Source organism: Typopeltis vanoorti, chromosome 2 (genome assembly GCF_054136105.1).
Source record: "Typopeltis vanoorti isolate ZY-2024b chromosome 2, IOZ_Tvanoo_1.0, whole genome shotgun sequence".
Classification (NCBI taxonomy): domain Eukaryota; kingdom Metazoa; phylum Arthropoda; class Arachnida; order Uropygi; family Thelyphonidae; genus Typopeltis; species Typopeltis vanoorti.
This window is the reverse complement of record NC_143550.1, coordinates 36423227-36440068: the sequence shown is the minus strand read 5'-3', so window position 1 is coordinate 36440068 and position 16842 is coordinate 36423227. Positions and strand designations below refer to the sequence as shown.

Genomic DNA, 16842 nt, shown 5'->3' with positions numbered 1-16842 from the left:
CACTCTTGATTATGCTATTTTTTTTTATTCTCACTTCTCTCAACAGAGTGATCGTATTAGCAACGCATTTAATGTGTTGTCCTCCATACTAGATATCCAAACTGGTCTTAATTATAATGATACCTCCGAATAGTTCTCATGAAATATAAAGCTTGCACGTATCCCTATTACTTTGCAAGGATTTCGATCAGCTTGTATTGAAACTTGACAGACTTAAGCAAGGCGCCTCAGTTCAGTGATTCAATCTTATGCGAAGCTGTGCTTTCCTAGGATGAGCTAATTATACTTGTCCACAGCAGGCAGTCGCTCGCATTAATTCCAGTAATGCGAATATGTGGTACTTGGAAAATGAATATATATCCCGGGTATCTAAGAACATGAGATGGCCATTAAATCGAACAAATAACTCTGTTTTGTGAGTCATTAAGTTCCAAAATTGAACTTAATGACTTCATATATATCTACACATAAGTAATAATGGATACAGATGAATCAGTATACGATTCTATATTATTTTCGACTATTTAATGAATGCAAGAAATTAACATAAACTGGGTTGTAAATTGGCCGAAGGATTTTAATAATTGATACTGAGTAAAAAAAAAAAAAAAAAAAAAAAAACACCAACAAGTTTCGCCAACTTAGCTCCATGGCTTCGTAAGGGTATATAAAAGAGATTTAAATGAATCGAATAAAATTGTATTTTTTTACAAATACAGAAGAACGCGTACATCAAACGCATGGAGCGTGTATGATGTCAACTGTTGTTATGCAGGAACGTTCTGTAATTAGCAGCGAAATTTAAACTCTGGCGTGCTTAGTGATCTTGTGAGGGTCTTCCATCAGCTAGAATTAATCCTTTTATGGAGAAACTGGAAAATGACATTCTGTCTCAATTAGGCCCTAAACCCACAGTGTGGTGGAGGTTCGTGGATGACATCTTTATCATATGGAAAAACACAGGAAAAGATCTTTTTGATTTTCTAACCAAGATTAACTCCTTCCATCACAAACTAAAGTTCACCTTGGAACTTGAGAAGAACAAATAATTGCATTCCTGGTTACCTTAATTAAAAAACAAATGGATGGACATATCAGCCTTGCAGTCTATCGCAACCAACCAACACAGGTCGATATTTGCACTTCACATCTTCACACCACATTTTTCAAAAACTGAGCATCGTACGCATGCTCAAAAATAGGACCACTCGCATCACAACAGAAGAAAAAGATCTCAAAGATGAATTATCCCATATATCAACAACACTGATAGACAATATTTTCCTAAAAAAACTGATCCATAAGATACTTTTCTGCGATCCCCCTCTCATAACGACAATCTGAGGAAACACGTTACAAATCCGCCATTGCCATTCCTTATGCAAGGACAGTTTCTTTAAAGATTGCTGCACTCCTAGAGCCACATGAAATACGAGTGACTTTTAAACCTTTAAAGACTACAAAATCCCCGAGTTTTTAAAATCTTCGAAAGACAGTTACGCCTTCTTCAAATACGCCAGTGTCTACAATATCCCCTGTTCATGTGGATTAAATTACATTGGTCAGACCTCAAGAAGTTTGGAAATAAGAAAAAGAGAACACGTCCGAGATGTAAACAACAACAGAGAAGACAACTCTGGGATAGCCCTTCATTTCTCAATGACAAACCATACCATCGAATGGGACAAAAGCTCCATGGCCTATTTAGAGGAAGATTTCCCCTCCAGAAACATAAAAGAAGCAATAGTAGTCATCCGTTCTAAACGCAACCTCAACAGACATCAAGGATTAATTCTAGCTGATATTTGGAAGCCCCTCATAAGATCACCAAGCACGTTAGAGTTAAATTTCGCTGCTAATTACAGAACATTCCTGCATAACAATAGTTGATATCATACTCACTCCATGCTTTTGATGTACGAGTTCTGTATTTGTAAAAAGAAATAAAATTGTATTCAGTTCATTCTTCACGAATAGTTTAAGTTGTTTTGTATTTCTTTTATTTCCAGACAGCTAAATTGGCGAAACTTGTTGGTGTTTTTTTACTTAGTATCGATTATTAAAATCCTTCGGCCAGCATACATACAACCCAGTTTATGTTCATTTCTTTCAAGGAATAAGTTATACCATTTACATTTTTCAATGGTAATAAATTGTTCTTCTAACTTCTATGGCTGGATGGACATCAATCCTTTGGATTTTTATCCCGTAATCGTTATTTTTTAATTGTTTAAAGAAAGAAAGTTTTGAGCACTTGGCTCGCCTTAATTAGGGCTGTGTAGAAATATTTCAATTTGTGATCAGGGCCGCCTTTGGGCGTTTATGTTTCCATCTGTCTTTTTCATCGTAATCTGATGACTCATCAGATTACGATGAGTCATCAGATTACATCATCAGATTTATGGATGCCAAGGTCCCCTTCGGAAAAATTAAAATATTTCACGGCTCCCATGGAAAAAAAAATCGTAATATAGACATATATTATTATAATATTTATTGTATTTATATTCAATACAATTTATATTCAAGATTATGCGTTTATAATATTTTTTGTGTTTCTTATCAATACCTTTGAAATGAAACTTATATAAATAAGCAATATTTACTGATATTTGTTAATCGCCGAAATACGCCAGAAGCAAAATTTGTGAACCAACACCAATTGTGTGATTTTTTCCATTAAAATATAAAAAAGAACGAAAAAGAAATACAAGTTAAACACGTTTCTTTTAATATTAAAAAAAATCTACTTAGTGTTAAAACATTTAAAATTTGTTTTCATTATTTCACGGTCTCTCCCCCCCCCCTCAACAAAAACTTACGGTCCCCAAGGGGCCGCAGCCCACAGTTTGGGATGCGCTGGACTAGGAGAGTATTTCTCCTGAGCATGTATGGATTGAACTAATTACACAAGACATACATTGGAGAAGTATCAGGGAGTATATCTGGCCACTATATGACGATTCTGGCTAAAGAAAGTTTTTCTTCTTGGGGCCTGGTTGAATGGAATCAAACGCCATTTCCACAGCACGGGGATACACAGACACCCTATAATTTTATAATTCGAATGGAATTATTATTATTATTATTATTATTAAAAGTCCACCAGGAGACGTAAGTCCTGGAAGATAGCAGTTTGTTTGGATTAATTAACCCACTGTTTGGCTCAACTATTTGGATTACTTAATCACTATTATATGTTTGAAGTGAAACTTCATTACGCTGAGAAGCAGGTTTTGACTGCTTATTCTACAATGAAAAGTCTGCATATTAATCATGAAAGATGTCTTCAGCAAACGTAGATTGCTCTTGATTGATAGCGTTTCGTTGATTTGAAAATGCTGATTTAGAGACGTCCATAATCTCTCGTAGATAGCCTCATCAGATCGTTGTTCATTTGACCAAACTACGCTTCCTTTTGTCTTAAGCAGTCGATTATACAACAGCTTACTCGCAGAAGAGTACAGTAATCTGTTTTAGAGCGGTGTAATCCTATTTGATGTCCTTAATTCATGAGAGAACCATCCACTGCATGCAGAATTCTGCATCAATTTATTATGATCCTTTCAGCCGTAAAAAGACTCTTGATAGCAGACCACTTTATTTCTGAAATAATTCACATAACAGACACGGACTTTAGCTGTCCAATAAAAACAAAACTTCTATAAAAACAAGTAAGAAACGATCATATACAATCATTAAAACATCTATATCTTAATTGCATTCTTGTTCTGGTATACAGTAGTTCCTCCCTCCTTATCCACGGTTTCAGTTATCTGCAGTCAACCCCGGTCCGAAGACATTAAATGGAAAATTCCTGAAATATACAATTTACAAATCGGCAAATCGGTTATATCAGCAATGTGGATATTAGATCCAACATTATTTCAAAGCCGAATGTTTGTAAAAACTATGAAAGTTTTGTAAGTTGACTCGAGAGCTTTCAAGAATACAATCATCGCATTCCTTAGCTACTTAAGTCAAGTAGGTAATGCAACTCGGGGATGGCGATGATTGTATTCTCGTAAGCTCTCAGATCAATTTACGATACTTTCATAATTTCTACAAATATTCAGCTTTGAAATAATGTTCGATGTAATATCCACTTTGCCTATGTAATTTCACATTGCCAAAGTGAAGTTGCTTGGCTCTTTCTTTAGTAATAGACAATTCAGCTGATCAGTTGAGGTCGAACGCCAGGGCAACTCGTAGCAAAGGTGGGGAAAGCTACACACATTCTGAGGTTGCTAAGATTCCATTCACATTCAGATAACTTTATTACAGTATGTTGTTATAATTGTTCTATTTTATTATTACTTGTTGTTAATCTCTTACTGTGCCTAATTAATAAATTTATCATAGATATATATGTATATATAGAAAAAACATAGTATGTATAGGGTTCAGTATCACCCACGGAGTGTCTTGGAACGTATCCCCACGGATAAGGGGGGGGTGGGGGAGCCCTATCAGTGTGATGAAAACATTCATTATTACAATTGACCATGACACTTTTTTGTTCTATTAGTAGTGGTAAACAATTTTGTTAGCCTAACTTTTTCATTAAATGGGTCAATTATAAATAAATTTAAAAACTATTATTATTATTATTATAAGTAATTTTACCAATAAAATCCAAAATAATTTTTTTTATTTCTGTTACCTAGCAAGTTGTAACCAATATCTACTTTAAAAAAGGAAACTTCTCACAGTGTATCCCCTCTGACGTGTTAATGATAGGATTAATAGTAATATTTCTAAATATGAATCTTCTAAGGCCTTTTTATTTCTCGAAGGTGGGGCTCCTTTAATCCTAACAAATTATGGAAATCAAGGGCAGCCTGTATTCACACTTAGCCACCACCGATAGTTACTGCTGTCTCTTGATTTTAAATCCTAACTCACATGGTTTTCTGAAAAAGTATGCTATGGATTTTCTGACTTGCAGTCTCCGAAATTCAAGTTCCTTGGAGGGAAAAATTACTTACATGAGTCAAAGATCAACTAACTTGAGAAATCTCGTATGACTAGTATTGAACCAATGGTCTTGTGTTTCTTCTAGCATTATTGAGCTAGAAACGTTGCCAGAAGACTTCTTATCCGATAATTGTTAAAATTTAAATCCGAAGTTTTTTTATTCTCCAAATGGAGTAGTCAAAGAGCTATCAGCTTTTAAGATAGAAAAATTTTGATTTTAATAGTTGTGCTTTACTAACAACATTAAAATGCAGTTTCTAAAATAAGATTGTAAGCTTATTGTACACTGGCATCAGGAAGAGAAATGGTGCATAATGTGAGTAACCTTATTCTGGAGACTAAACAGAATTTCTGAGCCATTTCATGCCTGCAGTACTCAGGATAGTCTCACCCGAGGCAATGAAATCCATTTCTCACCTAAATCCATCCTTATCATATATGATTCAGACTCACAGTCTGTTGGTTGGAGATACCATGCTGGACAAATTTGATCAAATGACTGCACGGTAATAAAAGCATATCTTCGGGTATTCTCCCTAAATGGGACATATTGATACTGGCCAATAAGAATGGAGAGAAGGGCACATGCATTCTGGTTATTTTATGTGGATACACGCTTATTCACCACAAAGCATGAGTGTTGTTCACATTCGTATGTCAACAGCAAGAAGTCATGAATCAACGATGCTTGGCAAAACAGTGGAAGGCTGCAAGTCATCATAATCTGGATCATATTCTTCTTCTTCTGGTGCCCCAATGTTGTAGTCTGCCGAACTTCTGTCAAACCGAGATTAACCGCTGCCTTGGATGTGATGTACACGCCCAATACGATGCTGTTTCATAGACATGTGTCTATTCTGCACTTTTATATCTGGTGCATTTTGCACAAGTCAGGATCCGTTATTCTGTTTCTGACGAATATTCAGAATCTATTGCAATAATCCATTTTATAAAAACTGAACGGTAGGTATGAAGAAGCAACAGATGTTCTTGAGATTGGTAGTCTATCAAATAACTTAAACCGTATACTTTTTAGAGTACTATTTTATTTTACCACAAAACTCCGGATTTTTATATCATTCTAAAATAGAGAAACCAATATCAAAGCAAGATACACTCATAATATTACATACAATTCCTGTAAAATCGTAAACCCTAGATTGAAAAGTCAAGATTTTCACTCCGTTTAAAGTTAGTTCGCTCTTAATTCACATTCATACATCTCTCCTCCCACGCTTTGTTTAACTCTAATAAAACTTCGTCCATAGAAAAATTGAGAGGATAATGCGACATTTGTCCTTTTATGGAGAGAGATCTGAAGAGGTAATTGTATGTGAAAAGGCGTAAAGAATGCATTATTTTGAGCTAAATAACTTGGGAGGACAGACGGAGCTAATCCGTGATAGTATTCCATATATCACGATTGATTTGTGCATATTATGATTACTTAGACTTAAATCCTCACACCCAACTCCAATAGTACTTTTATAACACTAATTTAATTCCATTAATTGATTAACCCAGGGAATATTTTGCTTGAACGAACTGTGCAGCGGCTATCATCTGAAGGTATAAAGCACAGTTTCATTTCTCGGAGTATGTTTTGTGCATCCTTGAGATCATTTTAATATTCCGCGATAATGCACCGATTTCACTCACGGACTTCGATTCTACTCAATATTGTACTGCAGTTAAGGCTCAATTAACTGCGCTATAAAAACAGAAGAACAATTATGAGATCGATAAGGTCCTCGACGGGATTTGCATAGAAATTAAAACCGATATTTATGCATTCAAGATAAAGAAGAAAATGAACGCGTTTTTATTCTTAACTGAAAATTGAATTACATCTTTTGCCGACCAAGTTTGAGATTTTCAACTGAATCAGAGTGCAGACAGTACTATACAAGTACAAAAAAGCAACATATTCTGGGTCTGCATATTCGTAAACAAGAGTAATGCAATAGTACAAGTGATCTCATACTTTTATGATAGAAGAATTTTTATTATTTCTTAAATCAAATAAAAGAGAAAAACTATAGATGGTAGATGTAACTGGGAGGAGAGACAGAAATTAGAAGCAGCCTTCGTATGGTAATTAATTCAGTGAGTGACCTAACTTCACTCTTTGAGGATTCCTTAATAAGATTTTAACCTTGCTCTCTCTCTCTCTCTCTCTCTCTCTCTCTCCGTCTCTCCTCTTTAGAGTTCTTATATATAAAGAGAACAATAAGTTACTTCCTTTTTCAAAATGTGCACCCGAGAACTTTATTGAATCCTATCTCGCTACTATTTCTATTCTCTAGCGAGGTTCCATTAAAACTTTTCGATCCTTGACCTTTCACTTATGTACATTACTTTTATGCTCCGGAATCCGTTTATTATTGGGCATTTTCTTAGTCTTTCCTCTGACAATTTACATGACCTGCAATACTCGGCATTGAGAAAGTAGGTCATTCTGTTTCGCTTTGAAAATTTTCTTAACTTTATTCTTCTGATGTTCTTGGAGAAGCGATGTTTGATATTCAACCAGATCATCTTCCAAGTGTATTCTTTAGTCAGGCAAAGTTAATCATTATTCCCTTAGTGATTTAGAGTGATAATCTTTTGATGTTTGCCTCAGTGATCTAGTTACATTTTCAGGTAGATCTGTGGATATTTGAATGTTTGAGTTTTGTTAATCTACCTATTTCTGTTACTATATCGAATTAGAATATCAGAATGATGTCAGAAACTGACCGTGTGCGTGTGTACAGAAAGAAGAACCTTCTCATTACGCTAAATTTTCTTTCTATAGCTTTTACTTCCAAAATCCAGGGTCATTTTTAATTATTCCGTGTTTAACTTTTTGATTGCTTCGAGGTTCACGTTTACCTTCCTTTTGGAAGAGCCTGTTATACGATGAAAAATATCCAAACTACCACGTGGATATGAGACGGATTGATTTGCTATTACTGGGCCATTGATCGTTTCACTTACACCAAACCACTGATTAGATATTGGAGGTTATGGATTCCAAACTTAGTTTCAGATGTTACTCATTTCTTAAAGATCCTAAGCATACCCTTTTTAACTCCATGGTTGCTTATCTTATGTATATATGAACAGAATTAGGTAAATGAGATAGCAGGCAGATGAATTAACTTACTGTACATAATAACGAATGACATACTTTGCAAGCAGCGTCCGTTTAGTGTGGCAATCATTACTGAAGGAATATTAAATTACTAAGGTCTAATTAGACGCACTGATGAAGTTGTTACTTTCATAGCTGAGCGATGATTAAAATATATTTGTGTACTTGTGTACTTCCGTGTTAGGCTGTGGTTATCACCAAGTGAAAGGTAGCGCAACTGTTAATTAGTGAACGAAACTCCAACTTCGCCTGATTGTTCTATAAACGGTCCCTTTTATTTGTGAGCAAAAGGGATGTCCTCGAGGGATAAACTTGTTCATTTCTAGCGCACATCATGAGTAATAAAACCGTTCTTAACAAGGTAGTAATTTGACTAACGACTCATTTTAGTGGGACGTGTCTAATATATAATTGAGATAATCTTAAATAAATGAGTAACTCCATTTTGAATGTACGTATGCGATAAAATTCTGAACTAATTTTAAATTCATCAAATATATAAATCTCGACAGAGGCTAGGCAAAAGGGGCATAGTTGCTGAAGGAGTCTTCGCTCTCCAACCAGTTCGAATCCCAACTGCGACATGGTTGTCTGTCAAATCAAAAGTATCACAATATAGTGAGTTAGAGAAGATTACTATCATCCGGTGCGAAATTATTATCCTGCTTATTTAAAGTCTGAAATGGCTTGAAAAATTCATCTTTAGTTCTCAGTGGGGAAAATCCAATACCTCTCATAAGGATGGCAGTAAACGCACAGAACCTTTAAATACCTATAATATTTAAAGGTTCTGTGATAATCCTGATACCCTATTAGAGAGTTCGAATATGGTTTTCAAGCAATTTCAGCTTTCAAAGCGGGGTTGTACGGGTCTTTAGAAGCATGGCTGAAGCAGACTATGAGGCCAGTGTATTATGTCAGTAGGCTGCAGGTCTTCGTATGATCGGTTTGCTGTGTTATGGAATGAAAAAGTCAAGTTTGCGGAGGAATACTACCACCTGCACCTGAGTCTGGCTACCTCATACTTAGGAGAAAATCCTTATGTTTCTTCGCGTCCTAAACGGGATTCTGTCGTAGATTTTTATAAAGGTCAACATCAGTACCTCAACAACAGACTAGAAATCTTACAGCGAGAAATAATTTTTGATTACGTTATTATCAATGACTTCATATAACCAGTTATCAGGGTCATACTCAACATTATGGAATGCTTTTCCCTAAAGAGTAAATCATCTTAAAATAAATATCTATGAGTCAGATTGATTAGCATCACACACACACACATATATATATATATATATATATATATATATATTAGCAAATTCAGTCTCCGTCATATGATGAGAAATTCTACGTTGGTGTCAGTATATGAATTCTACATAATCAATAGATTAGTTCGACGTGTGTTGTAGTTTGTCAATACCTATAAGGAATTTGGAGTAATTCAGATTCACTTGTTGACAATAATTCTCTTATTAGATTTTTCAGTATTGAAAGCAATGAACCACACCTGAATACTAAACTCCAAATTAATTCAAGGGATTTCTATCTGAATAGAAATGTTGAATACTGGTAAAGGAGGTCATAATGAAAATTGGATTGACTATATTAAGGGAATGGGGATAGATCTTTTTCAACAGTCAGCTATCGACACGATAGTTAGGCTATTTTAAATCAAATCAGCGGACTTGGTTTGATTACTTAAGGGACTTTTTTTTATCATTGCGAAAGAACGAAGACTTGTTATTTATTACCATTTAATACGAGGGCAGTATTATATCCACTCTGTGCTTTTCTGGGGGCATATGAGACTAATTCAAATCCTAGTAGAAAAAATTATTTTAAGAGGTTCTTGTCCTAAACGGGATTCGGATCCAGACCTTTTCCAAAGGGCTAGAAGCGACTTTACAAAATAATTGCAATTAATATGGATTAATTGAAGAGAAACTGATGGACTCAGTTAAAAGTGTTCAAATGGATTTCAAAAATTAGATACCTGCTTTTCAGAAGGTGGGATTGAATCGAAATTCAAGTTAGTTAGCCTAAATGAAATCTGAGATTTTTAAAATTGTATTTCAATTTACTTTCGTAACAGGACTTGTTGAGCCTCCTTCATCAACAAATAGAACTAACACTGGAATTTGCTTGGACAGACGACCTTTTGTTTTCACTTTACAAGCGTGAGTATTTCCCATGCCTACTTGTGTCATATTTTCTTATTTTTGAGCGAGTAGAACTACAATGAATTTGCATACTGCCGTATACCATTTCTGAGGGTTCTGTTAGTTGTTCTGATATGCTAATATGCAGACCACTATTGCTGTGAATTGCATTTACGGGGTCACAATCGATCAAAATTCTCATTTGTGGCCAGCCCACTGTACTGTACGATTTATGTAATTTACAGGCCACAATTAGTCACAGAGTCTAAATGTGATTTGCCTACTGGATTATGATCTATGTCACTCCGTAAGCATTCATCAGCTTACTCCTGCCTCAAAAGAATGCTGTTAGCTGTATGTAATTGTCGGATCATTCTTGGTATATTAAATACCATTGTGCGTTAGTACTGGCAGAGAGAGAGAGAGAGATTACTTTTATAATTCCCAACTATCATATCACTCTCGAAGTCACAGGTCACTCTACTCTGACTTCCAATTTTACAGAGTATCTTCCATGTATGAAAGCGCCAAATGCATTTGTTATTACAGGGATGCTTCACTAGAAATAGAAATAGCGAGTGAAGAAAAGAGAAGGAGGGAGAGAAAGAGAGAGAAGACCATCGTTTGTTTGTCCATGAATATTTCATTATCAGGAAACGATCAAACATTCAGCTAAGCCGTGAGCATTATTCATGCACTAATAATTCGCTTCGGCCAGGATTTTCTGTCTCTCTTCAGTGTATTGCCTATGAGTACGTGAAGGAATAAGTGAACGATGAGTTTAAGAGGATACGACGGAATAAATGATTAGCATAAGCACACGAAATGAATCTTGTATCTGAAACTTTGGCCACGAAAACGAACGATGCCTAATCATGTGTCTCTCCTCTCGTATGGCTTAACAAATCCTTCGTCAGTATTACAGACTAATAGGATGACATAACATGGCCTTAATTTGTTTGAACGGTCATGCACTAACTTTTGTTGACTGAAATGAATGTTCTTGTCATCTGAAGCAAAACTTCCTATCAACCCAATGAGTGATAATGATCAAGTTAGGCCTAACACTTTTCAAATAAAAAGGCAGTACTTGTGAAACGAAGCTGTCCAACTAGATTTATGATTATTATTATCATTATTATATTTGCAGCAACTTATTACCAAAATTAAAATGCCTCCTTGTGTACAAAAATTAACACATTTGTAGGTTAGCAGAAGCGGCATTTGCATCCAGAGCGCTAGGCACTCAAAGAAAGACTGAAGTTCGATTCTAATCGCCGACTACAGGAACTTTTTTAAAGCCTTTATTCGACCCGAGTTAGTTGAGCTCTGGCACGAAAAAGCGGGTCCCCCCTCCCCCGGAAACTCGGGCTTTCGTCCCGTAAAGGCAAGAAAATCGACCACAGAACCCACACTATTTCAAACAATAAATATAGTGTTAAGAATAGGGACAACGAGGTGACGGCATTTTTTGCCATCTCTTCATCGATTGCCACTTTTAATTAGTGATAGCATTGGCTACAGATAGAGATTGAACTACCTCTATCTCCAAAAGTTTGCGAAAACGGCGTGATAAAATTTCTTTTTCTTTATGATCGTTGCTTGCATAGATTACGAGTAACGTTAAAGACGTCATATCCGCAGAGGGAGGGAGGAAGATTCCATTCAAGTCACTGACTACAAGAACTTTCCTTTCTATTATCCAAAGAAAAACTGGTTTACAACCCCTACAACTCAGAAGAATCGACATTTGTTCACATTATTGCCAATTTGGGTTAGGTACGTGACGGAGGACAGTATTATATCCTCATGTCGCTTTCGTCTATGCATGCGTCTTGAGAATGACTTAGTATACTTGACGGGTACTATCAGTCGAGAGAAACGCATGCAAAATCAATGAATGTTCAATTTTTTTTCCCTTTTCTAGGACTCATTCCATACTAAAGTGCAATTAAAAATAAATTAATTCCTACGTTTCAATAGCCAATGTTTTACAAAAATAACTTACTATTAAAACAAATAAAACTTCAACGAAAATGTGTTAAAATCAGTTGGCAGTTTGCAATAAGAGATGAAATGTCATCTTTCCGATTTACCATAACGAACAAAGCCACTGCAATAAATACTTCCAAAAATTAAATACTAACTTCTATTTAAACAGAATTCATCAGCTGGAGTTGTACCGTTTGCATATCTTAAAAATTCCAGCGAGCCTTTCAATAAAGTAACAAACTTTATTCCGATCATATTTTATTTTAAAAGCACTGAATCTTTTCCTAAGAACATACATTGAGAAGGCGTACATTCTCTGCGTATTCATCTAAGTGATAATGTTGTGCCTAAGTTGCATCTTCATGTACGATTTGTTGAAATAATTTCCCAGGAGATCTGGAAATGCGTAGTCATTCGAACAAGCTTTAGCCTCCTGACACGATTTCCTCGTCTGCAATTGTGCAGTTCGAATGATGATGTGCGTCTTCTTTTAAGTCGTGACTGCTTCCAGCATTATTCGACGGCTAACATAAATACGGAAATTAGAAGTCCAAGAATTGCATTGTCTATGACAGTGAAAGCATTTGTAGATCCCATTTACGCGAAGTTGCCAGTAGAAGTTTACAGCTTTTCGTATTTCTCAATACAAATCAATCGTCTACTTCTTATTATTTTTTTTTATCACTTAAATCCTTCAGAGGGCGCACAGCACACTAATAGTTGTGGCTATTTTAGAAGTTATTTGTCGTAATATAAGTGTAAATATTATTATTATTATTATTTATTATTTTACACGTCCAGGGAGTCCAAAGACTCATCGAGGGACAGTGTGCCAACAGCATCGAACGATTAAACCCTTCCAACTACTAACCGCGCTCAAACTTGCTTAACTTTTTGCGTGAGCTATTAGTAGCAGAGGCTCCACCAATCGATCAACCTTTATGATCATGAAAAATTTAACAATATGGTTTAATTTTCTGAAATATTTAAGACGTTGCGGTATATAATTAAATAAAAATTACGTCATATTTTAGATATAAAATAAATTACTTTAGCCACAATGTAAAATGTAGGTGACGTCATTTCCGTCTCGGTCTAAATATTTTCTAGATAGGGTTTTTTTTTGTTGTTGTTTTTGATTTTTGTATAAAATATGTACAACAAAAATGTTTATATACATGATTATTATATATTAGGACTTTACTATAAAAATACTTTGCAACGTCTAACATTTGGTATTAAGTTGTTTTACCTCTATCAAAAAATCTTATGATAGAGACGTACAAAAAATAATTTCTCAAATGCGTTTGGCAATGGATGATCGCCAATTAGTGTCGCGTGGCTTACGAGTGACGTCGTTCATCTTTTTATATCCATTGGCTTTATGTTTCCTGTCCAAAGGAATAACACTAAGATCTTTATAACGGAAGCCTTATAGCTATGTGGGGAAGCCGGAAGCAGAATTAATGAAATATAAAAATAAAAAAGTACTTTTTATTGTAATTTTCTGGAATCACCACTAATGAAAGTACACTTGTCGTTTCTCTTCTTGCGAAATTTTCAAACATGATGTTATCTTACGTTAAATGCTAATTTTCATCTGAATTTAAAAAAAATAAAATAGTTTAGTTTTCTTTTTCTTTTCTTTTCTACTTTTTTTAAAAAAAAAAAAAACCTATGAAATAAATACAGTACTTCGGTTGTATATAGCGAAAGTGACTGGGATCTAGAAAATTTTCTAGAAGTTGTAGTCTTCCGCAAAGAAACGTAGTGCCTAATCATAAGTGAGAAAAGATAGTTCTACGGTAATTATTATATTTTCTCTGTGCAGAAGTTTATTACAACTTTGCATTCTAATTTTATCTTATTTATTCGTATGGAGTTTCCTCCCTTTTTCTCCCCCGTCCCTATGGGGCGAGTTGAGCCCCCTCATGGGGGGGTTTAAGTTTTTATGGCTATAGATCCGTGTGTGTTCAGGGGGCCGGTTTGCAGGATGAAAAACGCCAGATAAACTGGCAGAAAAAACCCTACTGCTCTCGCCCAAGAGCGCGCTAAATTGACTATGGCTGAGGAAGATCCTCAAGTTCCTCACGTCTTCGACGGGAATCGAACCTGGAACACTCCTTCCCCAGTCATATGGTTGCGAAGCGCACAGCCAATAGACTAACCACGCGAACTGCATTCCAATAAAATGCACGCTGTTATAAACTAATACCACTGTTCCACTGCCTCCACGAAACGCTTAACTGCAGGGTAGAAGGGCCAAAGCAAATCCTAAAATAATAAATTCGATGGCAGATTAAGTATAAAAGCTCAGCTGTCAAGCCAGTAGAGCTATATCGTGCTTGCTGTTGTGTACATAAACCGTCGAAAGATTATTTACACAAGAAGCATTCCTTGATATGCTTATGGTGTATTGGAAGGATTTATCTGATATCATATAGATCCTTCTAATAGAGTATGGGGGGGAGAGGAAGAAGGAAAGGAAAGAAACAAGGGAATTATGGAAAAGGAACGCGTTGTGCGCAGGTAACTGTAGTTTAAATCTTTTTTTATTTATATTGGAGAATTTTAGTAAATATCTCAAATCTATCCATGTGCACATCAATGCACAATGGCTTTGTTATTGCATGTTCCTCTTTATTCTCCATTTTAACTTATATGATCACTCTGATCGAACCTTAAGACAATGCAGTATTAAACTTGATATGTGCAAAACGTGTCACACTATGAAGGAACAGCAGTTTATTTTGGCACAGAGGAACAACAACTGAGCACATTGGTCCAGACAAACAATTCGTTATGTGTTGATCTAATCAGCCTTCTTTTTGCAGTTCTATTACATTATTTTTGCATCAATATCATTTCTAGAATACCTTCCTTAATCCAATCAATCTTGTTCACATAATTCCTAATTACTACATTCTCTTTCTTCCCTAAATTCACTGGGTGTAGATGTTATGTGAAAATCTTGTGTGCTCACCGCGGTTCCCACATCACTGCCAGAATTACAAGCAGCGAGAGTAGGGTGGTAGAAAACATTCCAGATAAGATGAGGTATGTCAACTATCAAGGGAGTCGTTCTCACTACGTGATAGATGTCGTAGACTGGCACGCACGCACGCACGCACACGCACACACACACACACACACACACACACACACACTCATCGAGTTCAGTAAGTGATGTGTGACATATTTAATGAAACGGCCCCCATCTTATCAAACAGTTGATGGCGAAAACTCATTGGATGTGTTTGTGTACTATTGGGACGTGATTGCTCATGTCTGGATAACACACCGAGCTGCTAAAAGGCAAACTAGATTTAAGTATAGCAATCCCTCGATTAATGAGTCTAATTCGTTCTTTAAAACAGGCGCATTAATCGAAAACCCACCTATGGGAAAATGTATAATTCGTTCCTCAGATTTCTTTTTTGACCCTTAATTTTTTTATAAAATAATAAGGGTATGTCTCAGGGCCTAGTTAAAGGAAAACCATGAAGCTGAAAGACAATAAAACATATTCAGAATATAAATTTTATTATTCTACTTCTTAACAAAGAACTGAGCTAACGTAGTTTGGAGGGCATTTTGTTTCTTTTTTTCATACAACCGACGGTATGGTCCTATTGCCTCTTCTACTCTTCTGCAAATTTTACTGCTTCTCTCTTCATCAGGGTCAGCCTCGAAGCATTGCTGCTTAAAAACTTCGATTGTACGAAAAATATTTTCAAATTGTTTCTGTGAAATCTGTTTTGGCTGACTATCAGTGGTTCAATTTTCTTCATATTCTTCGGGATCTTCCCGCTGTGAATCTAAATTTAGCAGGTCGGAATCACTCAATTCTTCAAATGAGATTTAATTAACTCTTGGAGTTATCACTGAAGGGGAGAAAGAAATGAAGGACGTACGAATTGGTCGCCAACACGCGAAATCACGTGCTTTATAGATAAAATTTTCCAACTGTTATACAAGCAAAATAGTTACCACTTTAAAAACTACAATGATCATAAAAGAGAAATTAATTTTCCAACTTTTAATAACAAACAACTCATCCCAGAAGACGGATTGAGTATCCTATTGTCGGAATGGATTCTCCTTTTTGTGACATGCGCAGAATTGTCGAAGGGTCTCGAATCTGCGGGCGTACTATAGCAGACGACATAAATTTTCGCGGTAAAAATTTGGAACATAATATACATAGTGTGATACTACACTTTGATCTTAGCCAAAAGGCCGAGAAGAGATAGTGTACATGGAAGTAGTGTAGTATGCCATTAAAAATAACTTTGTGAAATGTTTTAAATCGGTAACTCAATTATTTCATTCTGGTGAGTGATTTTTTTAAAATAGTGAGCCATGAAAATGTATAGATCGAAAATTTTTAAAATCTGTAACATTTATTTTTAAGATGTATATAGGCGCACTAATCGAATTTTAGAGGCGCACTAATCGAATTTGGGTATCGAAAAAAAATGCCGCAATAATTAAAAACGCACCAATTTGGGGATTACTGTAAATGGGTATTTCTCATGTTTATTTTAGAGGAGAGTTTCTCGAAGTTAGGTACGC

General features: G+C 35.6%; 1 pseudogene; it reads right to left on the bottom strand.

Moving 5' to 3' along the window:
• Positions 1-16394: 16394 nt before the first annotated feature.
• LOC150108924 (U2 spliceosomal RNA) lies at positions 16395-16518 on the bottom strand (annotated as a pseudogene).
• Between the last annotated feature and the right edge of the window lie 324 nt (positions 16519-16842).